This window comes from Gobius niger, assembly GCF_951799975.1.
Source record: "Gobius niger genome assembly, chromosome: 5".
Lineage (NCBI taxonomy): Eukaryota > Metazoa > Chordata > Actinopteri > Gobiiformes > Gobiidae > Gobius > Gobius niger.
In genome coordinates, this window is record NC_136856.1 from 39,989,317 (window position 1) to 40,002,048 (window position 12,732).

A 12,732-nucleotide genomic window follows, 5' to 3' on the forward strand; every position below is an offset into this window, starting at 1 on the left:
CATTTAGCAAACACTAAATCCATCTCATACGTTCCTGTCAGTCACTAATTACGCCTTTATCTGATTCAGCTGTGTCATGCGTTGCTATGGCGACGCCACAGCGGAGTGACATCCCAGTGATTTAACTACCGGACTACGTGTGCGGTTACACCACAATAATGCACCAGCCAATCAGAATCCAGTATTCACCCAGACCATGGTATAAGTGCTATAACATATTCTCAAGGAAAAAAGAAAGCAATAATCTTAAAAATTCTCATTATAACAATTTTAGGAGTTTGTTTGTTGCTTTATCTGTCATTATACATGAACTGTACAGCGAAATGTGTCCACTGCATTTGACCCATCCCTCGACGCCACGGGGCGACCAGTGCTGCGCCCGGGGACCCGTCTCCACACGGCAGAAAGTGGATTCAAAACAAGTAAAACATGTCTTACTTTAAGAAATAAGTTCTTATTTTTTCCTAAAAAGTAATAATGTTTTGCCGAGCAAAGTTTTCTTGAGAAAAAAAATCTTATTTTAGGAAATAAAATCTGGCCATTTCTTGTTCAGATAAATTTGCTAAAAACATGATGATTTTTCTAACAAGAAAGAAAAACTTTTTGAATCTTCTTCAGGTTCAGACAAATAATATTTTTTCTTATTTTAAGAAAAACTCAGATCAACAACTCTTAATGTAAGAACTGATTCTCACAGAGAGATAAAACATTCCATTCTTTGAAGTGGGCGGCTCGGTGGCACAGCGGTTAGAGCCTCAGCTTCACAGCTCGACGGTCCTGGGTTCGATTCCCACCAGGACGGGGCCTTTCTGTGTGGAGCATGTTCTCCCCGTGTCTACCACTAAAAACATGTACAATAGGTGAATCCTCCAGCAGGTGATTCTGACCATCAGCCTGGCTCCACATCATGGAGGCGGGTCTCCGGGAAATACTTTCCTTAAATATTAGTATTTATTAAGAACATTTTGCTCAAAAATGTGTTTAATTTAAAACATTTTGCTCAAATCAAGCAAGATTTAAGAAAAATATCCACAATTTTTCACTAAATAAGAATGTTTTCCTTAAATGATTCCATTTTCTGAGGACATTTTGCTTAATTCTAGCTTTTTTTGCTTAAATTTAGTGTTTCTTTCTTGTTTTATGAAGAAAAACATTCTAGAAATAACAATTCTTAGCAAGAAAAAAACGCTGACCCCATTGGCAGAATTTTTTCCTTAAAACAAAACAAAATGTCTTATTTTAAGATTTTTGCCCTCGTTTTTAGTCGGGCACTTTTTGCAGTGCAGATGTGGAGCCAGGCTGGTGGTCAGAGTCACCTGGCTGGAGAATTCACCTATTGTACATGTTTTTGTGATAGGGGAAACCTATACAGACACGGGGAGAACACGCAAACTCCACACAGAAAGGCCCCGTCCAGGTGGGAATCGAACCCGGGACCTTCTAGCTGCTCCCGTGCCGCCCATGATGATACTTTAAGATGTTTTTACTCTGGTAGAAGCAACAAGTAATGCACAATGTAAAAGTACTCGAGTGAAGCAGTATTTAAGTAGCGAGTGCACACTGCCGTCGTGTACAGGGGTCTGACAATATATCGATTTTCTGATACATCGCGATATTTCTGAGGGACGATACGATACTTTTTATTCCGATATCGATACTTTTTATGACATCATGCATATTAATGAGCATGACAGTCAATAGAGGTCAAGAATGATCAAGAATTCAGCCAGGACAGCAGGGGGCAGCACTGCGGGTTTAAGCACATGGACCCAACACTGTCACACAAATGATTTACTCTTAATGATAGTTTTTATAATGTGGTTTCTTGTTGATGTAAATGAAGTCACAGACAGATCTATAGACACGTGTTCAGTGTGCGAGGCTGGGATCGTTTATAAAAGTGGAACAAAGCACATGAAGAGAAACGTAAATGATGAATAACATGTAGCAGGTTAAAAGCAGATTGTTTTTCTTTAGGTTAACCGGGCCTGTTGGTCTCTGATAAGGGGCTTCTGAACCGCTCTCTGTCTGACCCGTCACCTATAGGACCTGTTTGCCCTGGGAGACCCTACAGGGACACGAACCCACGACTAAAGGAAGGATCAGAGCCGTGGGAAAATGTTTTAGTGAGGGGGCGCTGAGGGGCAAAATTTACCCCCAAAATACTTTTTCTGTGCATAAATCCTATTGATTAACCTCTTAACTCCCGCCTGAACCGTTTTCTCAAGTTCAGCTTTACCCAAATCCTGTAGGCCAGTGTAACACCTCATCTGAAAGACCTACAAAACTAAATGGATCTTTTTCCTCACGTCAGATTTTTTTTTCATCACTTTTTTTGTCGGGCAGTCGACTCATTCTTGTCAAATTTTCGTGACTTTTTTGTCACTTTTTCATCAAATTATTCACATTTTTTTTGGTCAAATTCTTATCACTTTTTCGTCCATTTTTTCCTCCATTTTTCGTCAAATTTTTCTCACGTTTTTGTCAATTTTTAAAAATGTTTTGTCACTTTTTCGTCAAATTATTTGCATTTTTTCATCCATTTTTTTCTCAATTATTCGTCAATTTTTTCTCACTTTTTTGTCAAATTCACTTTTTCGTCCATTTTTTGTCAATTTTTGTCATTTTTTGTACATTTTTTGTCTCTTTTTCGTCAAATTCTTAGCATTTTTTCATCCATTTTTTCTCACTTTTTTCTCAAATTTTTGTCAATTTTTGTAATTTTTTCTCACGTTTTCGTCAGTGTATTTTGATGCTTTTCTTTTTAGCTTTTAGATTTGGGTAAAGCTCGGTTGAGGCCAGGTCTGTATAAAACTGATGCAAAGTTCTTACCTTCATCGTTAAACATTTACTTAGTTCTAGCTTTACCTTTCTGACACTTGAGTGACTTTTTGGGTCACTACCTTTTACTTCTACTGAATATATTGACTCCAACCACCTCTAGGTACATTGAGACAAAACCAGTAAACCAGAAGTAAACCAGGAGTAAACCAGGAGTAAACCAGGAGTAAACCAGGAGTAAACCAGGAGTAAACCAGCCCCAAACCTTGTCTCAGACTCCAGCACATTATGAAACAGCAGCCACTTTCTGCACTCCCTCACATTAGTTGTAAAGTTATGAACCAAACTTACTTCCCGTGCGTTTCCTCCTCTCTGGGCGCTGCTCACAGACCCTCTGTGTTCTGTCCTGTGTGGACTGTGGCCCCGGGGCAGTGGGGCAGTGGGGAAGTGGCGTCCGATCACCTGGGTTCCACTGTGTCTGTGTCCGCTGCCTCTCTCTCTCTCTCTCCACCTCAGCCCCAGACAAAAGGCTCACAGCTGGAGAGAGTCTCAACGCTCAGCCAATCACAGGCCGCGCTCACGTCCCGCCCCGCGCTCCGGCGGCCAGTCAGAGTCCGCCCCTTCCTCGCCCCTGTGGGAGTCTAGGGAGAGCAGATCAGGGGGAATAGTAGGGTTGGGTTCACTGACGGAATGAGGAGTAAAAAGAGCTCAAATTAAGCGCAACGACGAAAAGGATCAAACAAACAAAGTGAAGAAAACATTCTCTGACAGTGGGTCGGTCAGAGCTGCAGATTTACACTGCCTGAGCAAACAAAAAGCCGACACCTGGATCGAATTAACCTCTTAACTCCCGCCTGAACCCAGAGGATCTTTTTCCTCACGTCAGCAGATTTTTTCCCATCATTTTTTTGTTGGGTATTCAACTCATTTTTGTAACTTTAACTTTTAATCAAATTTTTATCATATTTCTGTTTGTTTTTAATCAAATTTTTATCACATTTTTGTCATTTTTTTTATCACATTTTTGTCATTTTTTATCCATTTTTTATCACATTTTTGTAATTTTTTTAATCAATTTTTTATCACATTTTTGTAAAAAAAATTATAAATTTTTTATCACATTTTTGTAAAAAAAATTATAAATTTTTTATCACATTTTTGTATTTTTTTAATCAATTTTTTGTAATTTAATACAATTTTTATCACATTTTTTTAATCAATTTATCACATTTTTGTAATGTTTTATCAATTTAGCATATTTTTGTCACATTTTTGTCATTTTTTATCAATTTTTTATCAATTTATCACATTTTTGCCATTTTTTGTCACATTTTTGTCATTTTTTAATCAATTTTTTATCACATTTTTGCCATTTTTTGTCACATTTTTGTCATTTTTTAATCAAATTTTTATCAAATTTTTGTCATTTTTTATCACATTTTTGTCATTTTTTTGTCACATTTTTGTCACATTTTTGTCATTTTTTAATAAATTTTTTGTCACATTTTTGTCATTTTTTTGTCACATTTTTGTCATTTTTTTAATCAAATTTTTATCACATTTTTGTCATTTTTTAATCACATTTTTATCAATTTTTTTGTAATTTGTCATTTTTTTGTCACATTTTTGTAATTTTTTCTTCAATTTTTTGTCAATTTCTTGTGACCCTTTTGTGACATTTTTGCCACTTTTTTAAAAATCAATTTTTCGTCACTTTTTTGTAATTTTTTTTTAATTTTTTATCAAATTTTTATCACATTTTTGTATTTTTTTTAATCAATTTTTTGTAATTTTTTAATCAAATTTTTATCACATTTTTGCCACTTTTTCATCAATTTTTCGTCACTTTTTCGTCAATGTTTTCTCACTTTTTTGTCACATTTCCATCATCATTTACGTCTCAGTTTTGTTGCTATTTTCACAGCTTTTTTCCAGAAGCTTTTGGATTGGGGTAAAGCCAAACTGGAGAAAATGTGCTCGGTTCAGGCGGGAGTTAAGGGGTTAACTGTTCTGATCTGGAGTTACTGCTGTTGGTCTGGTCTCGTTTCAGCAACACTATGAGCCCAAAGAGAGAAATCAGCTGACGGCCTGAACGACCAGGTTATTCCGTCAGCGGATTTTACTTCCTTATTCCAAGATGACAATGCCAGGATTCCCCGGGCTCACATTGTGAAAGACCCAGGACAGGTGGTCTCTGAGCTGGCCTGGTGCCGCCTCAGAGTCCCCCCAGAACAGCTGGAGGAAGTGTGCGGGGAGAGGGAAGTTCTGGGGCATCTCTGCTCAGACGGCCCGGATGAAGAGGAAGAAAATGGATGGATGGATCGGCCGCCGGAGTCCAGATCTTGACTCCACTGAGAATCTTTGGGATGTGCTGGAGAAGGCTCAGCGCTGTGGTCACACTCTCCCATCAACAATACAAAAAACACTGGATATGACATTGCAGAAGCTGATTGAAACAATGCCACATCAGGCTGTCACGATAAACACTGTATCGACTCATCGTTCAGTAAAAAATAGTTAAACGACACATTTTTGGGCTCAATGTTTGTCGTCTGTACATTTATTAGCATTTCCCCCCGTTCTTTCTTTGTAAAACTTTGATTTTTAACTGAAGTAAATAGAGTTTCATAATATTTCATGTTTATTGCAACTTGAAAGGTGAGACCCACAAAACTGATCTTTTTCATCGCGTTGTTGCTGTTTTGTGTCACCTTTTGTATGTTTTTTCTTTCTTTTTTTTCCATTTTAGTTGAATTTTTGTCACATTTTTGTTGAATTTTTGTCACATTTTTGTTGATTTTTTTTTCACTTTTTGTTGAATTTTTGTCACATTTTTGTTGAATTTTTGTCACATTTTTGTTGAATTTGTGTCACATTTTTGTAGAATTTTTGTCACATTTTTGTCACATTTTTGTCACATTTTTGTTGAATTTTTGTTGAATTTTTGTCACTTTTTGTTGAATTTTTATGTTGAATTTTTGTCACTTTTTTGTTGAATTTTTGTCATTTTTATGCTGAGTTTTTGTTGAATTTTTTTCCACTTTTTGTTGAATTTTAGTTGTATTTTAGTTGAATTTTAGTTGAATTTTTGTCACATTTTTGTTGAATTTTTGTTACTTTTTGTCACTTTTTTGTTGAATTTTTGTCACATTTTTGTTGAATTTTTTTTGTCACATTTTTGTTGAATTTTTGTTGAAGTTTTGTCACATTTTTGTTGATTTTTTGTCACTTTTTGTTGAATTTTTGTCATTTTTATGTTGAATTTTTGTCATTTTTATGTTGAATTTTTGTCACTTTTTTGTTGAATTTTTGTCACTTTTTTGTTGAATTTTTGTCATTTTTATGTTGAATTTTTGTCACTTTTTGTTGAATTTTTGTCATTTTTATGTTGAATTTTTGTCATTTTTATGTTGAATTTTTGTCACTTTTTTGTTGAATTTTTGTCATTTTTATGTTGAGTTTTTGTTGAATTTTTTTCCACTTTTTGTTGAATTTTAGTTGAATTTTTGTCGAATTTTAGTTGAATTTTTGTCACTTTTTTGTTGAATTTTTGTTGAATTTTTGTCACTTTTTTGTTGAATTTTTGTCACTTTTTGTTGAATTTTTGTCATTTTTATGTTAAGTTTTTGTTGAATTTTTTTCCACTTTTTGTTGAATTTTTGTTGAATTTTTGTCACTTTTTTATTGAATTTTTGTTGAATTTTTATGTTGAGTTTTTGTTGAATTTTTTTTACTTTTTGTCACATTTTTGTTGAATTTTTGTCACAATTCAATTCTCGGAGATGATGATGCACTTTTAAAACAAGGTTCACTGTCATTTTTATGCCTGAGAGTTGACAGTATCTAGTATCGTTAGAGTCAATAATATCATTTATCGCGATTCATCTTTTCATCCATCCTCTCAAACACCATTTTTAATCAACACCATCTTAAAGGTATCGTTTGTAGGAAGTGCTCTCAGGGGGTTCTTCATACAGCACAATTCAGACTCACACAGTTCTGCTTTAGAGGACGGGAAGAGACGCTCAGCAAAGTGTCAGAGCTGGGACTCGACCCCACAATAAACAGTGTTCAGCCAGAACCATTAGATCAGTGGTTCCCAAGTGGCACCTCATAAAAGATTTGGCTTAAGATTCCGTCCCGAATCCCTCTTATTTATTTTACTGCACAGGATAATAGGGGCGAGTGCAGTGATCAGAGAGGAGCTCAATCAGCACATCAGGCAATTGTTTAAACATGAATGGGTGAGAAAACTGTTATTTTTAACATTTAGAGTTGCGCATAGCACCTTTAAAAAATAAATGTCGATACAGTTTGTAAAAAATAGCACATTTGGATGCATTACTACAGAATATTTGATTTTACTCACAAATTCAAATTAATGAACTTTAACCTCTTAACTCCCACCTGAACGGATCCCATTTCCTCCAGTTCGGCTTTACCCGAATCAAAAAGCTTCTTGGGAAAAAAGCACCAAAACAGCCACAAAAAATGAGAAGAAAACACGGATGTAAACACAACAAAAATGTGACAAAAATTTGACAACAATTCGACAAAAAATCGACAAAAATTAAACAAAAATTTAACAAAAAAGTGACAAAAATTCTACAAAAATGTGACAAAAATTCAACAAAAAAATGACAAAAATTCAACAAAAAAATGACAAAAATTCAATAAAAAAGTGACAAAAATTCTACAAAAATGTGACAAAAATTCTACAAAAATGTGACAAAAATTCAACAAAAAAATGACAAAAATTCAATAAAAAAATGACAAAAATGTGACAAAAATTCAACAAAAATATGACAAAAATTCAACAAAAAAATGACAAAAATGTGACAAAAATGTGACAAAAAGTGAAAAAAAAGAAAGAAAAAACATACAAAAGGTGACACAACACAGCAACAACGTGAGGAAAAAGATCAGTTTTGTGGGTCTTAGCTTTCAAATGGTGTGTTACACAGGCCTATATAACAGCCAAAGAGGACAGAATGCGTTTGCTTTAGGCGGGTGGTAAAGTCAAAGGCAAAGTCACCCCGATCCAGTTCGACTTTATTGCAAACACCTCAATAATGTTTTTTCCTTTTCAGTTTGGCAAAAGCATTAAAAAATACCTCTCCGGGTCAACATCACATTCAGTCACATTCACTAATCCACCAAAAATGCACGTGTTCCAGTGGTGGGAGCCAGAACCCACGAGAAAGCTCAAAACTGTTGATTTTTGTCAGTGCGTTTATTGTAAAATCTCCTTAACGTCAGTCATTTCACAACTTTTCCCACAAACATTACTTTTTAAAGCGACGCTGTGGAATATTCCAGATGATACACACGTCGTAGTGAAATAAGTGCTAGTATTTAAAGCGATTTACCAGGTGAAACATTACGCAGAGCAGCTTTAAGTTCACACCGGACCGTTTACATGTTCATGAGCTCGTGTTAAAATGCATAGAGAATCTCCACGGTAACTGAAGTCACCGCTCACACAGACCGTCCTTTACTGTCCACACAAATATGCATATCTGAGGAAGGAAAACACATGTATTATTTGGGTGAAGACGAATGAAAACATGAGATGATTGTTGATGTGATGGGAATTCTCCAGCAGCAGAGTGAACGCCTTTAAAGTCCCGGGTTAGGCTCGTGAAATACTTTTGCAGTGCGTTAGGATTTCACGTTTAACAAATCATAAAAACGCCTTGAAAAACTGTGTTGTTTAGGGCTGCACAATATATCAGGGAAAAACATCGTGGCGCGAGATTAAGTGATGCAATATCGGTATCGTAAGAAGCCACAATACTGTATATCGCAACATCACAACAAAATAATACATGGAATTCACTATTGTGCAGTGTTAATTCTGACAACATATATTTATTTAGTTTTAGTCTTAGTCTTTTGACTAAAATGTAATTTAATTTTAGTCGAGATTTAGTCTAATGCTCATGCTCCACATGAACAAAGCTCAGAGCTGATCCTTTAAACATGATCTGAGGCTCTTTCAGACGCTCAATACAAGTTTTTATGATTTTAGTCTCTCCTTTTCATTTTTATTTAACTTCTCTAATTCATTGACTGCTAAGTGCCAGGCAAATAAATAAAAAGTATGTAGAGAAGTAGATATGCTTTTAATTTAGTTTTAGTCCAATTTTAGTCGTCAAAAATATCAATTTGACTAAAAGACTAAATATTTTAGTCGACGACATTAACCCTGCAATTGTGCAAGTTCTGTTTTCAGTTCAGTTCAATTTGAGCCTTGTTTTCGTTCTGATTTTGTGTTTTTTGATGCTATGTCTGTGTTTAAATCGAATGGAAAATACCCTAACACCCTAATATAGTTAAAGCAGTGCCGTATATTGTTAGTTTCTTTCAATATTGTGCAGCCCCAGTTTGGACAATGGTCATTCAGCTGAACTAGGCCCTCTGCTGGTAACAGTGGGGAATGCTGCACATTACAATTGTGAATTAGCAGCACAGCTATTGATAATAACAACAGATGAACTGCCTTTTCACTCGTAGTTTGGAAAGATGAAAATGGCTCTGGGTAAGTTTTTGTAAAATCAAACATATTCAAGCCGTGGTTCCCAAACCTTTTGGAGCCGTGTGCCCTGAAGCTTTGGGTGACCCCCTACGTCACAATCGACCTCTGAACCCCCACCTGAACTCAGCACCTTCTGCGGTTTGGCTTTACCCAAATCTGAAAGCCTCTTGGTAAAAATGGTCAAAACAGCAACAAAAACGAGACGAAAAAGAAGGATGAAAATGCAACTAAAGAGTGACTAAAACATGATTTCAACAAAAAAAAAAGTGAAGGAAAAAGCTCCATTTAGATGAGTTTTGTAGGTCTTAGCTTTCAAATTGTTGCTCTCCAGTCGAGAAGCTTCTAGATTTGGGTAAAGCTGACCTGGAGAAAATACACTTGGTTAAGGCAGTGTTAATTTTGACAACATATTTTATTTTAGTTTTAATCTTAGTCTTTTGACTAAAATGGAATTTTATTTTAGTTGAGATTTAGTCCAAAAAAACTTTTCAATTTTAGTCTAGTTTTAGTCGAGTAAATTTAAGACTAATTTAGTCGACTTTGCATTTATAATATTTAGTATAATTAGGGCAGCAACTAACGATTATTTTGGTAATCCATTAATCGCTTGGCTGTGAATGGTGTATGAAATTTGTATTTTTTGATTTATTTTGAATCACATCACATGAAGCTAAAGTGGCCTCTCTTGAGGACATGTTGATGGAGTAAACTTAAACTGTTGTAAAGTGTTTCTGTCGGCTCTTAGTGCCAGTTCTGCTTTATTCATTGGATGAGACACAGACGGATCTATGAAACTTTCAATGTACAAAACTCTACAGAACCTAACTTGAAAAACAAATCAGGTTTCCATTAAAAATAAAAACTGTTCATGTAATTTTTGCTCTTTTTAAGTCTGTGTTTACTAGAAAACAACTAATCGATTACTAAAATAGTTGACAACTATTTTAGTAATCGATTAGTTGTCGATTAATCGATTAGTTGTTTCAGCCCTAATTATAATCATGTTTAATGTTAAACTTCGTAACGTTCATTGTGTCTACTTGTGTTCTAGTATCACTGTTTTTGTTCGTTTTGTCAGACACTAAGGTTAGAGATGTTAAAGATCTTTTACCTTTACATGTTTCAGCGCCATCTGCAGGCCGTCATCAGAAGTATCACCGGCGTGCGGTGACGTGTCACTTATCAGCTGTTCTTACTTCCGAGGCGTGACCAGTCTGACGGTCCCAACAGGTCCGACAGACTGGTCACGCCCCCTGCCGCCCGGTGGATTCAGGGCGACAGGGGGCGTAATCATTGGAGGAGGGTGTCCCAGGTGTGGGACAGGAGAAACGCTCCTTCGTCACGGTTGATGGTGTCGGTGCTCCGTTTCCTGATTTCTATGGCTGCATGACCAGTCTGTCGGACCTGTTGGGACCGTCAGACTGGTCACGCCTCGGAAGTAAGAACAGCTGATAAGTGACACGTCACCGCACGCCGGTGATACTTCTGATGACGGCCTGCAGATGGCGGCTGAAACATGTAAAGGTAAAAGATCTTTAACATCTCTAACCTTAGTGTCTGACAAAACGAACAAAAACAATGTTTAATGTTGTTCCTCTGCTTCATGTTTCTGCTCCACATGAACAAAGCTCAGAGCTGATCCTTTAAACATGATCTGAGGCTCTTTCAGACGCTCAATACAAGTTTGGATGATTTTAGTCTCTCCTTTTCATTTTTATTTAGTCTGATTTCAGTCGACTCAAATATCTGGACATTTTAGTCACAGTTTTAGTCTCATGAGAAACTTTTAATTTAGTTTTAGTCCAATTTTAGTCACAAAAATATCACTTTGACTAAAATTAAGCCAAAATATTTGAGTCGACGACATGAACACTGGGTTAAGGCCGGGGTTAAATGTCTCTTTCCATCCGTTATTACAGTGAACTCAAGCAGGTTTTCCACATTTAAACATTTTCGCTTGTCTATTAAGATGTTGGCCTGATTAAACACAAAAATATGAACATTTCAGTTTTGAATGACTTTGAAATCGAGGCTGTTTGTGTGAAGGAGTAAAGCCGTGGGAAGATGTTTTAGTTAGGGGGCGCTGAGGGACAAAATCTACCCCCAAAATACTGTTTCTGTGCATAAATCCTATTGATTAACCTCTTAACTCCCGCCTGAACCGAGAGCATTTTCTCCAGTTCAGCTTTACCCAAATCCTGTAGGCCAGTGTGACGCCTCATTTGAAAGACCTACAAAACTAAATGGATCTTTTTCCTCACGTCACATTTTTTTTCATCACATTTTTGTCACATTTTCGTGACTTTTTTGTCACTTTTTCGTCAAATTTTTCTCACTTTTTTGTCTATTTTTTGTCAATTTTTGTAAATTTTTTGTAACTTTTTCGTCAAATTTTTCTCACTTTTTTGTCAATTTTTTGTCACTTTTTCGTCAAATTATTCGCATTTTTTTGTCAATTTTTTCCTCAATGTTTTCTCACTTTTTTGTCACATTTTCATCCTTGTTTTTGAGTCGTCTCATTTTTGTCAAATTTTCGTGACTTTTTGTCACTTTTTCGTCAAATTTTTGTCCATTTTTTCTCCATTTTTTGTAAATTTTTTGTCACTTTTTCGTCAATTTTTCCTCAATTTGTTCTTTATTTTTCGTCAAATATTTGTAATTTTTTGTACGTTTTTTGACACTTTTTCCTCAATGTTTTCTCACTTTTTTGTCAAATTTTTCTCACTTTTTTGTCCATTTTTGTAAATTTTTTGTAACTTTTTCGTCAAATTTTTCTCACTTTTTTGTAAATTTTTTGTCACTTTTTCGTCAAATTATTCGCATTTTTTTGTCAATTTTTTCCTCAATGTTTTCTCACCTTTTTGTCATTTTTTTGTCCATTTTTTTCTCCATTTTTTGTAAATTTTTTGTCACTTTTTCGTCAAATTATTCGCATTTTTTTTTGTCAAATTCTTATCACTTTTTCCTCAATTTTTCCTCAATTTGTTCTTAATTTTTCGTCAAATACTTGTCATTTTTTGTACGTTTTTTGTCACTTTTTCCTCAATGTTTTCTCACTTTTTTCCCCACATTTCCATCCTTGTTTTCGTCTCAGTTTTGTCGCTATTTTCACACCTTTTTTCCAGGAGCTTTTGGATTGGGGTAAAGCTGGAGAAAATGTGCTCGGTTCAGGTGGGAGTTAAGGGGTTAATACTCCCTGCAGTTCACAAACGATCCACCAGGGGGTGCTGCAGCGCCCTCAGCACCCTGGGTTCCCACGGCCTTGATGGAGTAAAGCTGTGGACCAGGACTCTGCTGCTTCTTCATTCTGCTCATAGAAAAAGCTTTAAAGATTCAGCATAATGTGGGACTTTTATAGTTCTTCCAATACATTTTGAGTAATTATTCATATACAATTTCCTAAAGTAAAGTAG

At 35.6% G+C, this 12,732-nt stretch overlaps 1 protein-coding gene across 1 annotated transcript in view; it reads left to right on the plus strand.

Annotated features, from left to right (window-relative positions):
- Positions 1-12,732, plus strand: part of LOC306962771 (uncharacterized protein) — a 1,040,752-nt gene that overhangs the window by 809,783 nt on the left and 218,237 nt on the right. The gene's annotated exons all lie outside the window — the stretch shown is intronic.